General features: G+C 37.1%; 1 protein-coding gene across 1 annotated transcript in view; it reads right to left on the bottom strand.

The window, feature by feature from the left end:
• LOC126378512 (ras-related and estrogen-regulated growth inhibitor-like protein) overlaps positions 1-11,933 on the bottom strand; it is a 37,665-nt gene extending 25,732 nt beyond the window's left edge. The window contains exon 1 of the mRNA XM_050026964.1: positions 11,739-11,933. The gene's annotated coding sequence lies outside the window, so the exon portion shown is untranslated. The remainder of the gene's footprint in view (positions 1-11,738) is intronic.
• Positions 11,934-14,452: the final 2,519 nt, after the last annotated feature.

The raw sequence follows: 14,452 nt of genomic DNA, 5'->3' as shown, positions 1-14,452 counted from the left end.
CTGAAATACAGAGTAACGTAAAAGAGGTCTGATTTCTCCTGAGCTCTGTAAACTTTAGGTCATGATGTAGGACATCGTAGAAACCAGGTCACCCGGGGGAGACTTAGAGCTTCTCAACAAGTACAGTTGATGTCGACGTAGATTTCTTATCCTATTGCGCTTTGAAAGCAAACTTGTTGAACTATTCTGCTTATTACGAAGGATTCATATATTCAATTCGTTTTAACTTTCTAGAATATTACAGTGGTGGCTTTGTACTTAAGTATTTGTTATATATTTTTGTAAATATTTCGTTTCATTTGACAGTCACAATACTCGTACAATATTATTTATTATTTCTTCGTTAAAATTTTCTTCCATCATCACCTTTAGCTTTTCAGTAATTTACCTATGTTTAAAATTAAATAAATTAACAGTCATTTATGTCAGACAGAAGCCAAAGAAAGTTAGTAGTACTTATTGTGCGTTTAGTTTAAATTTATAGCACACAATACGGTTCCGTACGTGAGTACGATTTATATGGTATATATAGATAATTCAAGTTAAGAGCTATCGCACCCGCTTCCGGTCCCAAAAGAGGCAGTTAAAGAACTTTTTATCACATAAGATTGTGAAATAAACTGACGGCGAACAACTAGTCGCATTTTCTTTAAGAGTTCTTTGCCCTGCTTCTCGGTGTCATTTACCTGTCTATCGTAATTTGAAATTGAAATCAGCTCTTGCGTGATCCCAGCAAAACTATTAGCCTTTTGGAATTCAACTATCGACATAATTGGTTTCGAGTTTAAAGTTGAAGGTGAATGCCCTGACGATTTCAAACAGCATTTGTCTTTATAACTCTAGCTCTAATTATAGAAATACCTGTATATTATTATACCTATACAGATGCCAATTCATTGCTTTTTACAGTGACAAGACTGTCTTACACTATCCATGTTTTCTTCGACTTATGTAGGAACATATCTATAGATACATAATCATTTTATTGACCTATTATTATATTCTTTTAAATAAAACCAACCTCATTAATATATCGTCACTGGAAAGGCAAAATTACGTAAGCGCCAAAATAGGTATTTTGGGTTTTTTATATATTCGGAATCAGCGTTTCATTCTGCGTCGATCTGTCTGGGTAGCATTGCGATACGAGCACTTTTTTGGCGCTTACGTAAATTTGAAAATAGTTGAATTTTTTCAATTCCAGTTTCTTAAACGACAAGATTTTGGTGTTTTTTTCGTGACTGGTGTATAAGTAATATTGTGGTCCTATATAATAACTACATATTAACTTTAAGTAAATTTGGCATTCTATAGTTTGAAAAGTATAATTTTATTAGTAATTTTGGACTACTGAAAATAAAAAATAGACTATGTATAAGTCATTTTTATTTACAGCTTTTAAAATAAGTAAGGCGTATAAGAAAAAAATGTCTTAGCATGTTTATGCAGTGAATGGCGTATAAGTAATTTTGACTTACAGTATTTAGAATAAGTAAGGCGTGTACGTAAATTTGCCTTCGCATTTTTATGCTGTTATTAAGCAAGTTTGTGGGCTAGCAGTAAGTTTCCCAGGAAGTTATTTTTTAACAATAGATCTAAAAGTAAAACTATTTTAGAATTGATTTTATAATTTATTAGCGACCCGGCTTCGCTCGGATGCAATGCTGAGGAAAAATGAAATTATTTACGACATCACATTAAAATCCTCAAAAATAACAGTATTTCTACACTATTTATTGGATGTTATTATACATACCTATAAACTTTCCTCTTGAATCACTCTATCTACTAAAGAAAATTGCATCAAAATCCGTTGCGCAATTTTAAAGATTTAAGCGTACATAGGGATATAGGGACAGAAAAAGCGACTTTGTTATACTTTTTAAGTTCTGTCGTTTGCATATTTAGCGCCAATTTTGAATTGAGAACTCAAAATTCAAATTTGTTGGAATTTCGAATATCAAAACAATTGAAAGCGTTAGGATTAATGCAATTGTTTAGTCACAGCGTTGGTTTGAATCTGTCAGGTCACGTCCGAAAATGAATCTTACAAAGAAAAATTTTCTATAATTTTCGAAGAGGCCTACTGCGACTTCAGTGTGTCAGACAGTTAAAATCTCTATTCCACGATGAAGTGCCATGTCTGCGAGCCATCGAACGCTGGTATTTAGAATTCGAGCGTGGACATCCGCCTTCACTGAAGATTAGAATTAGAATATCGTTGCTGTGAGACAACTAATCCTCAAAAATCGTCATGTGGCATACCGAGAATAGAGGCGTTATTAGGCATTTCAGGGACAACCATTTAAACGATATTGAATGAGGCACTTGGTGTGAGAAAACTAGTTTGCCGTTGCATCCCGCATTTTCTGACGATCATAAGGTAGCCCGCGTCAGATGGTGTAAGAAAACTCTTCAGAGGTTCAACCGAGGAGAGTCAAATCACGTGTACGACATCATCAGTGGTGATGAATCTTGGATTTATGCTATTATCCTGATTCCAAACACCAATCCACAGTTTGGGTCTTCCAAAACGAGTCAAAGTTGTTCGCTCTCGAAGCACTTCAAAGAAGATGGTGGCTACCTTCGTGGAGAAAATCGGTCATGTTGCGACAATTGCACTTGAAGATCGTAGGACGGTTAATGCAGATTGGTATACCACAAGTCATCGCCGAACTTCGAAAATCTAACCCAAAGCGACGCATGATGATGCGCAGGAGTGCAGGATGCTGCACCATGACAACGCAAGCTCACACACCGCTCGTCAAACGATTATTTGAAGCAGGAAAACGTAGAAATTCTTGACCATCCTCCATACAGTCCTGACCTAAGCTCCAATGATTTCTTTACATTTCCTAAAATTAAAAAAGAAACTCTTCGCGGTCAAAGGTTCCAGTGCGGTGAAGAAGCGGCCAACGCTTTCAAGTCAGCCATTTTGAACACTTCTACTTTGGAGTGGAATAAATGTTAAATAACACCTGGTTCGAGCGAATGGAAAAGTGTATTAAACTTCGTGGTAAATACTCTTAAAAACAATAAGGGGAATTATTGAGGAATTAAAAAGACTTGACCCTTCCAGAGACTTGACTCGACTTAGAGCCACGTATGCTTGTCCTGAATATGTTATGTTATGTTAGTGGGCTCTGTTTTCCGCATTTAGACTCTAAGGTGGCCCATTATGCGTGTAATTGTTGACTACGTAAGCCAACCTATCTCCTTCCAGAAGCTCAGAAGCCTCCTGGGGATTTCACAGGCTTCGCGGAGCGACCCCACCCAGCGATCCACTGTGCTGCCCTGCATATTATGGACGGTGGATGACAATGACAAAATTAAGGGCAACATCCTTCTTTCAGTCATTTTGTAATATCGTCCATCTTAGATTTGAAATTTTGACATAATGACAGTATTCTGCTAGTGTAGTCCTATCTTTGATACCCATATTGAGGGGGTTGTGGAAAAATATGTACCTAGTCCGCTATTTTGGAACGGCGGCCATCTTGGATTTTAAATTTTGACATAATCACAGTATTCTACTTGTGTAGCTATTTCATTTGATACCCATATTGAGGGGGTTTGGAAAAATATGTAATCCCCCATTATGTACCGGCTGCCATCTTAGATTTATAATGTTATTGATTTTATTATATTGTATTGACATCGGAATTAAAGGTGCGTACCAAATTTCAGATCAATCTGACAACAGGAAGGTACTTAAATTGCAATATCTAATTTTGATACAAATATACCGTACGGGTTTAGCTAAATAAAACCGTTTAACCCTTTCACGGACAGAGACCATGGGTCATTGGTGGTTCATAATCGAAACGTCCGTATACGTTCTGTCTTTGAAAGTGTTAAAAAGAAACTTTTACAAAGAGATAACGGGTTGTACGCTATTATTTATATTTTATGAAACTTTATTTCTGGCACTTCAGTATTTTAATAGCCATTTTTATAAATCAATTGAAGTAATAAGTAGTTTAAGGAGGTATTAAGAATAATTATTTGTCTCTTACGTCTTTTTACCCATGTAAGATATTACAAAAACTTACTTTAAAGAATTTTTGGTGAACTGACATAATCAATCGATCACTTTTTAGGCAATTTTTACATAATGAGAGCAGATGTGTAAAAGTCGTTACAGTAACTTTTACTCCGCTAACATTACAGTATTATTATATTTAAAGAAATATTGTCGTTCTCGTATGCATTGTCTTAAGAGCTGTAAGTAATTTTGCTTCCAAATAATATTTTAACCAGATGGCGGTTAAGTAAATTTGCTTTACTGTAAACTGAAGTCATTTTTACGTAAGCGCCACTATATCCTAAAATAGCAATCCAACAGTTATAATATGTATTGCTGGACATAGAAAATTAAAAAACAATGTAACCTTACCTTGACATCATCTAAATTGGATAATTGGGTAAAAAGTTATGATAAAAAAACGAAAAAATGAAACTTTAAACGGCTTTTTCTCGAAATGGCCTTTTGGCGCTTACGTAATTTTGCCTTTCCAGTGACGATATTATTCATAAGGTCATACAAAGATTGCGCCTGCTAAGCGGTGAAATAAGATGAGGAAACCCACATTCCCGAGATTGCGTTTTGGAGGTAAAATACTTCATTTGTTTCTGGTTTTTCCTTGGCGCGTTGAAAGGTCAAACAGACAGTCGCTTCTTTAAAAAACCAGAACTGTCAAATCTTCAGGGGGGTTGAAACGGCCACATTGAAGCAATTCATCTAAAAAAGTAATATTGCTATTTGACATTTGTTTGCATTTTTTTTTTTTTGACGTGACTTATTGTAGATTTGCCGCAGATGGCATTAACTACTTGGCCGGACAAATGGGGAGCGCTGAAGGCTCTCACCCGGTACAACGTTTAAGACAACAGGCCTGAGGGTGCCCAGTTGGGCGCGAACCTCGGCTCAGGGCGTCGTCTGAGAGGAAAAATATTTGAAAGAATTAATCGACCCTAGTGGGTCGATAGCGATAAGCGCTGAATGAGGGAAATCGTCGACCACGCCGGCGGGGTCGGCATCGGGGACCTGAAGTGTTTGGTGTCGCGAGCTGATTGGCTGTCTCTATGGCTAGAGTAATCGGGTCGTCGGGATCGTATATTACGTCCTTCGGACGCCGATACTTTTCAGTACCGTCCCTAAGCGGAATGTACTCGGAAGCCGCAACTACCAGGGGATTTGGGTGGTGCGGAGCAGAATCGAAAAAACGTTTGGAAGCTAATTTGAGCCATTGGGCAATGGTTGGCAGACCTAGGTCAATGTGCAGATTTTCATTGCGAAGGAACCACGGAGCTCCCGTGGCTTTCCGCATGAGTTTGTTTGCATTGCGCACTTACTTTTATATGCGCAAATGACAAAATGCAATAAGTATTGCTTTTTGAGATGAATTGCTTCGATGTGGCCTTTTTAACCCCCCAGGTTAGGTAAGCGGACCCTGTGAAAAACGCTATAACGCTAGGGAGATGACAAAGGTCATTCAAAGATTCCGAACCAGTAAGATTAAAAAACAGATTATGGATAGGTAATTACTTGTTAGAATTAATCCGGCGTGAAAACGATAAATGGGTCGTTCTTCTTTTTTATTGACAATAAAAAGACATTTTCTCGATTTATCGGATTTAACATCTTTAAAATTATAACGGCAATAAATATTTTAAAACATCATATAAAGATGTGTCTGTAGAGGACTATTTAGTGGTTCTCTTTATCTTGGTAACATACTTTTCTTTGCAGGCGCATTCCAAAAAATATTGTGACAGAGTGGCCCTTTTCATCGGAGACAGCATTTCAATTTACCACTCTGTCACATAATTTTGTGAAAAACGATCAAGCTACGTTAATAACTAATAGAGGAACCGATTAGTATTTTGCTTGTTTTTTGAGTATAATAAGATAACTATATTATTTTTTGGACAATCAAAACATGAAATAAAATTCTAAAACATAACTTATCAGAAGCAGAACGAAGGACAGATCATTGTCGATAAAAAAGAAGAACAACCCAAATTACTAAAATCCACGTTTAATATTCTTGCGGTTGCAACATAGAATACACAAAACAAACCTGTACTTGACCCAATATTTTCGTTTGTATACATTGTACACTATTAGTGCGCGCTTACGAAACTTTCAAGTGTGATGAGGCGAAGGAACACGAAAACTGACCTTAGTTATTAATTATTACCCTAAACTAAACAACCTTTAAAACCGCTACCGGTGGGGTAATCTTAATTTTCAACAGAAAATGTAATATAGTAAGTGAGTAATCGTAACATGACCCTTATCAGGGGCCTTTGGCGGCTCAATAATAACCCTGACACCAGGGTTGATGAGGTTGGTTACCTCACAACCCGCACGATAAGAAGAACAGAAAATGTGTGTTTCAACTACCTATCCCAGTTTTTCAACCGGCAGTCGATATATTCTTGTAAACTTGACCTAGTTATCAACAATACCACTTTTAACCCAGTCATGAAGTTGCACAACATTTGGCTGACTCATACGCGATCGTAGCCGAATATAAAATTAGGCTAACGAGGATTTTCAAGGCATACCTTTGTACATTATCATGCAGTTTGTCGCGTCCTTTGCCTACATGCAAAGAACAAATTGCATTCGCTGCATCGCACGGCTCATTATAACATTCCGAGCGCTAAAAGTAATCAGTTCATAGTAATTCCCTTTGCCGTTCTGGGAGAACTAAAAACAGAACACATTCTGCTGTTTATTTCCCCAAATTTTAATATGATATATAAATCGAATTGTGTCCACCTAATAATTGAGTAGGTAATTAAATTAAGCGTACGGTTCGTCATATCTATCTTAGGACTTCGTATCAAAAGTGACTACATGTTTTCTTCTGATTATATGTGTCTCTGCCCACCCCGTTGGGGATTACGGGCGTTAGTTTACGTATGTATATTTATGTAAGTAATCTCACGTCTCTTTAATTTAACAGAAGTTTTCTGCGTTTAATTCCCCAAGAGAATAATTCGTTTGTGCGACAAACCTACGACCTGTTATAGCATCCGGTCCGGTCCCTTTTGTAGTAGAAAGTATTTAGTTTGTACCACGTACGTACACCCCCATATTGCTCTTTTGTTAATTCAGTTAAAACAACTCGGCTTCATAAAGAATTCGCACATTCAATTTGTTGTCTTCCTTTAGAGCGTTTGATATAAAATGTGCAGGTTTGCAGCGAACATACAAAAGGAATTACTAGAATAATTTCCTTTATGAATAATGTGGTGCAGAATCTCTGTCAGCTATCTCTTGTTTATAAAATAAACAGGTTTTTTCTGATTAAAAAAGGTAGCAAATAAAGCCCTATCGTCTCGAATATTAATTATAATCCGGGTGGTTTTCATACTGTGCTTTTAGCGATAAGTCCAATGTAGATAGCGAAGTGCTCTATGATATTAGTCTTTCGATATTGTCGTGTTGCTAGCTACTAAAATAGTCGTTCTCGTGTAAAGCTTCATAGGAAATAAAATGCATGAATAAATATTTGTACAGATTTGATTTAGATAGGGTGTAATCTCCGTAGCAGGTGCGGTATATAGGCAGATCGTAGTATAAACATACGAAACAAAACTTTCCAGCATTTTCGTACTAGCAGGCATATTTCCGTCGCTGATCCGGGAGAACTCGTGCCAATCCGATCGGCAACAGAAAAATACACTGTTATCTCGCTATACAAACATGTAAGCACGTTATAGAATTTATATTTTTATTAAAATTTGACTTATTCGATTTAGTTTTCAGTAACACAGTTGGCACGACCTTTATAGACGGCGATACTGCTTACCACCTATCTCGTTGGTCTAACAGAAAACTCACTGAATTGTGAGACGTGTTTACTTGACTCTGAGATGGGGACTCTGACTACCCCAATTGGGATAAAGTCGTGAGGTTGTTATGTTAGATTTGTAGAACATAAAGGTCTTAAATGCGGTAACTACTAACTTTTTTTGAGGTGACTTATTGTAGATTTGCCGCAGATGGCATTAACTACTTGGCCGGACAAATGGGAGCACTGAAGGCTCTCAACCGGTACAACGTTTAAGACAACAGGCTTGAGGGTGCCCAGTTGGGCGCGAACCTCGGCTCTGGGCGTCGTCTGAGAGGAAAAATATTTTGAAAGAATGAATCGACCCTAGTAGGTCGATTGCGATATAAGCGCTGATTGAGGGAAATCGTCTACCATGCCGACGGGGTTGGTATCGGGGTCCTGAAGTGTTGGTGTCGCGAGCTGATTGGCCGCCTCTATGGCTAGAAGTAACTAGTACTAAACACTAACAACATTATATGAATGGGGTTGTATGACGCAAACTTGTAGCAAATCAATTACATTCTTACTAGACTTTTTCATCTGTATATACTTTCCATTGAACTTATAGTAAAATTTCATGGACCGACGTAAATCGAAGTTTTGTACCGATGAATCATAAATTTAAAATTATCCAATATTCCAAAATTGTTTACCAATTGTTATCCATAAATCATATAAATGTCTGGTTGATGCCGCCCACCAGATAGCTAGAGTTAGCACGCACTTCAGAGTTTTTCATTGAGAAATTATTACGCTTTATTAACGCCCATGCGGACATTAAATGATTCTTGGAATTATTAAATTAGCACTCGAAATTGAAATTGTGGGAATTGTTCATTAATCTTCTTTAATTAATAGATTATGTGACAGAGCTACACAGTTAGCATAATGACTATTAAAGTGGACAGTCACAAGTTATTAGAAGACCTTAGTAATAAAGTCCTAAAGTTTTGTGATGAACCTTAATAATATTTATAAAATGAATGATTTATTTATTTGAAATTTTGTCTGTTTACTAACGTAACACGTAAGTTCATACTGTTACTAACCATAGGGGTAAGTTGCCATATATTTTCTTTATTATTTTTTGCTGTGGCAGATTATCGAATTACTCTCTGTGTATATATACACATGATATCATGTACGTAGGTTATACGTATGTAAATATGTATGTGGGATCGTCGGGCGAGAATTAAACACGTTAGCACCTTTAACACTTTTTTTTATTTTTTCTTCTTAACTAGCACGCAGACATTACACTTTTTAATTGAAAATATTAACAATTAACGCAGATCAAAAAATAACACCCTTCCACCTCGACTCTCACCCAACGTCTCTTTTCAAAAATCAGTCATCTCAATCCGTTCACACCGTTCATTTCACTCCGTTCATTTCAAGTCACTCATCCATCTTTTCTTTATTCGTCTTCGTTCAGAAATCAACATTCAGCCTCTTACTTATCCCACATGTATGTATGTAGATAGAGAATTTTGTTAAAATATAAGAAGTAAAGATATTTAAAATATCCCGTGTTATTTCTATATCCCACATGTATGTGTGTATTTGTGTATGTGTGTGTGTGTGTGTGTGTATGTGTATGTATGCACTTTTGTTCAATTGGCGAGATAATTTTGTTGCAGACACCACCATTGTGTACCATCAACAAAATGTATGCAGTTGTAAAAAGGAGACCTCACCTGGTTTCACAACCATGATGCCCTGGTGAGACAGGGCTCTTAAAAATAATGATGTTAGCCCCAACGAATTCATCACCGAAGAAAAGAACTTCAGATAATATTTAATAAATTAATTAAGAGATTCGTCGAACTGAAGTTAATATCCGTTTTGAAGTTGTTGCCAGAATACGTCTTAATAAAGCAATATTGAATTATTTACGGAATGAATGTGAATTATAACTGAAATTAGATTATTACTGAGAATTAATAAAAAAAAAATAGTATTTATTAAAAATATATCAAATTCAAATACAACTTTTAAATTTCAACAAAATTTGGTACCTAAGGAATCTTTTAATGCCGATAGCATTTTAGGATTCATCCGAATTGTGGGTCGCTCGCTCAGAATTATTCAGAGGTAGAAATATAACCACTATCGCAGAACAGATTACTTTATCAAATCGACCTTTTAAATGCGCAAATATCAAATTGCAATATTGCTTTCTTAGATAAATTGCTTCTATGTGGCCATTTTAACCCCCTTTTCTGATCTGTGATGCGGAAGAATGCAGTGCCATAACCTTTTTAACCGACTTCAAAAAAAGAAGGAGATTATTAAACTTTATTTAAAGAGCTTAAGTTCAATATAAAAATAGCCTTCGTGTGACGTAGATAATATGGAGCATATCATTCAATGTCAACATAATATATTCCCGAAATAACTTGGATATATCACTTACTTACATGAGTATTCCTTGAGGAAGGGGAAAACCAAGAAGAGCTTACACGGAACAAATTAAAGAGCAGTCGAACGTCAAATCTTATAAGGAAGTCAATAATTGGCATTTGATCTTAAATTAATAATGATAACCAAACCGCAGTGAAGCGGCGTGGTGGAGTATGCTCTATACCCCCTCCTGACGTATATAGTGTGATAATTATTGAAGCGTGGAGAAAAAACAAAAAAATTGCTTACTAAGTTTCCATTCACTAAAAGCCGTGGAAAGTTAATGGTACAAGAAAAGAAAAGGTAGGTACTCTTAATTTACCCAATGTGGTACACCGAGGGCTTATCCCGTCGGCGCTTTCCACAGATAATGAAAATGAATGTACCGGGGTAGCCAGGTAGGTTCCGTTGTAAATAAGCCCCGCATTAGGCTCTGTTAATAGATACTTCGCCGGTTAAATCATTGCTACTCCAAACCGATTTATGAATGTAATTGGCAAAGTTTCCATTAATATTACAAAGGGATTTTTTTTTATAATGGCTAAAAAGAGGTAAGTGCTAACGTGTTAATTGTCTAGTTCAGGATTTTTAGTAATGTTACTGAGTCAAAAGTAATTAACGGCGAATATTTGTAAGACTGGTTAAATAAATAATATTCTTTTTGTGCTCTCCAGAACAAAAGTATGAAATGTTATATCAAGTTTTTCCTAAAAAACCATAGACACAATTTACAAGTATACCATCTCTTTTCTTTCTTTGGTATCTGCAGTCTCTGTATTCGATATTTTCTTTATGAAGCTAAACATTTTCTAAAATTTCATACCGGTACTAAAAGTGTTGTGTCTAAATTCAGGTAAGATGATCTAGGTACTACGTAAAATATTAGTCTTGTTACTTGAAGAAATAAATTATAAATTATCCACGTAAGTGCAAATGGAATTCTATAGTCTCTGCCGGTGGGAAATAGGCGTGAGTTTATGTATGTATGTATGTGTATCCACGTAAGTAGACATAACACATCAGAGCAGATCAGATCAGATCAGAGAGATCAGATTCACCGAGTATGTAGGTACATAACTACTATAATAATAACATTCAGAATTAACGCACTGAAACCAAATTAGGTATGTTTACAAGTAATAGCAGTAAACATGTGAAAAAACGTACATCATTCAATCTATATATCCGCAATTTTCTTAGTACTGGATTCATAAGATATAATTTAATACACATATATTTTTCAATAATCAAGTAGAGATCCTCTAAAAAATTCATTCGCTTCAAAATGTCTTGGTTTACGTGGGAGTCAACCTTTTACAGGATTAAGCTTTCCCAGCTAATGATATGAAAATACTGCTTTACTAATGCAAGATCCTTTGAATTCAAAATTACATTCATAATGAATGGAGTTCCATAAACTTTCATTATAGGAATACCATTAACTGATGAACGGTGCTCTTAGACACATAATGAATGAAAGCTCACCTGATTGTAGAGTAGAACGGCTACTGGAGCAACCAGTGTACACCAGCCACAGCGGAACAACAGTCTTAGCACTGCACACGTTGAGTCTTATGTCTCTTTCTGTTACAAACACTGTTTATAGTCTTTAGTTTATTAGAAATTCAGTAAGATGCGATTGGTAGAAGTAGTCACCGACTTGACGTGGCTCTGAGCGGAGCGTCAATGAGTAACTGGGCGCCGCGCAGCCGAGCCGTCGAATATATACGTGGCCGCCCGCCCTCCGCGCCCCCAGTTTGTACTCACAAAAATATCGGTGGAATCTGAAGCCCAATTCCCGCTGTCACTGGCAACTCGGACACAATGAGTGCGTTGATCTCTCATCCTGCATCCGAAGACAGCTGACCAAATTCCTCAAATCTGAACGTTTGTCGGTCGACTTACTCACGCACTTATGCCTTGCCATTTAGGGAAGAGTTCGTGCTTTTGAGTTCTTTCAAACGTTCTATGACCTAATTAACACTCAACTCAAATCCGATTCGAGTGTTATATTTACGATTAATAAACTTTTCAAGTATACTTTCGTAAAAATGGGATATGTAGGTGTCGGTAAAATTATGAGGTTATTAAAACAATCGTAGGAGATAAATCATGTACCTACCTAGACGGAGATAATGAGCAATAATAATTCGCGTAAGAATGAATCTAGATCAAGGGTACTACAATAACTCATTGCTGACCAATGAACATTGAGATTCCCGAATATCTAGTTTTATATCATTGCTTTATGTCAGTGCTATCTCCTTTAGGTGTTGATGACTACAATTTTATTGTTCAGACAATAAATTTTCCATCTATAAATTGATGTTATTGCTACGATAGATGCACGAACTTCTCAAAGAATATGGCGGTACTATTCCGTCAAATAAATCATGTGAATTGAACCAAGACATTGGACGATGCATCTGCCAAGATATAATTTCAATTCGAAATATGAAAATGCGTAGCGTGTACCACGAATATGTTTGATTCTTCTTAACTTGATATGCGAAGAGATTTAATATGAAACTAATATAGGTATTTATGTTAAAGCGAAAGTATAGTCACGAAGCAGATGGTTCCACCTCCCTAGCATTATATCGTTTTTACTCCGGGGCATAGAATAAGGAATAATAAATACTACGCAAGTCTCCGTTGTCCACCAGCTTTCTGAGCTAACCTCACCTCCCCTTCGAACATAGTTTAGACTTGAATCGTATGATGTCAGACGTCACACACACAGATGCGCGTATGATATTGTCAATGTGTAGTGTCTGTGTAAAACGAGATTGAAGTGTCCGGGGTGTATCCAGGGTGTACGTCTCAACGTATTGCTGTAGTACAAGCCTGGTATCTACACGAGACCGGTAGACCAAAAAGGCAGTCTAGACATTTATTTATTTTTGATCTGGAGCTCTGGGTTCAATTCCCGAAGCGACAATGTCAAAAGTGTCTTTGTGAGACTGTCTCATACGCCTCATGTTTGATAAGAACATTACAGTAAATCATAATTCGAATTTATGTTTGAATCTTAAATGTTTATCATGTGCTCAGAGGTGAAGGAAAACGTTGTGAGGAAGCAGACAATACCCTAGAAATATGTTTTCGGCGGTACGTGACCTACACTGTATTTCGGATGGTTTTCTCTTCTGGTTGGAACAGTTGGAAGGTCAGATAGGCTGGCGCCTCCGGATCGTGACCCGGGGCCTCCGGATCGTGAGCCCAACGCTCAACCACTAGACCACGGAGGCCTAGGCCGATTTTCCCTAGTTCCCCACATATGGGACATGCAGGTATGAGTTTCTTTATTGCCTCGTATATGGTTTATACGCAGTGAACGTGTCGTAAATACGTATCGACCCGCTAAAAATAGTTTACTAAATATTTACATTACTTATTGAAGATTAAGGACATTTTGAGAATAGGACATTCTGAGAAAGGACATTTTGAGAATAGGACATTCTGCGCCCAGACGGATATAAACATACATACATGAACTCACACCTGCAGTGCCTAATGGGGTGGACAGAGCCACAAGTATTCAAGACAATTTGTAGCCACTGTTGATACGAACTCTTAAGACGGACATGGTATGATGAACCTTATAAAACATCATAATGAGAGGGTCGCTTCACTGTCCACACCATCTATCGACCCTCAGTTGAGATGCCAGTTGTGCGTTATTGCCGCTCTCGTACTGTACTTTTCAGCCATACAAGACGTTGCCACAGAAACGCCCTTTAAATCATCTGATCAAGATATAAAGGCATAATATGATAATGATGATGTGACAAGGGATCAGCCTATCGACCATAACAATTGCCCATCTTCTTCTCCTTCTACTTCTAATCCTTTTATCCCCTGTTGGGATGTTGAGGTCGAATAGCAGATTTCCACTCCGCGCGAGCTTTTGCATCTTCTGTAGCTTGCTCTCATGACATAGCGAGAGTTTTCAACTCTCGGCCAATCGAACGTCGCCAGGTCTCTTTGAGCCGCCCCCTTTTGCGTTTCCATCGCGCACACCATGTCAGAGTTCGTCGGGACGGGTGATCCATAGGTCTTCTAAGGACATAACCAATCCACTGTTATTTATTTTTTTCACAATTGCCCATCATGTTAGAAAAAACAATGAAATTTAAAATTTAAACAAAAATAGCAGATAATAAAGTTACGAATAAGTACCTACGTACTTAGGTCAA

This window comes from Pectinophora gossypiella, chromosome 1 (assembly GCF_024362695.1).
Source record: "Pectinophora gossypiella chromosome 1, ilPecGoss1.1, whole genome shotgun sequence".
In the NCBI taxonomy this organism is placed as follows: Eukaryota; Metazoa; Arthropoda; class Insecta; order Lepidoptera; family Gelechiidae; genus Pectinophora; species Pectinophora gossypiella.
Note: the sequence above shows the minus strand (reverse complement) of the source record. Positions and strands in the feature narration are given on the sequence as shown.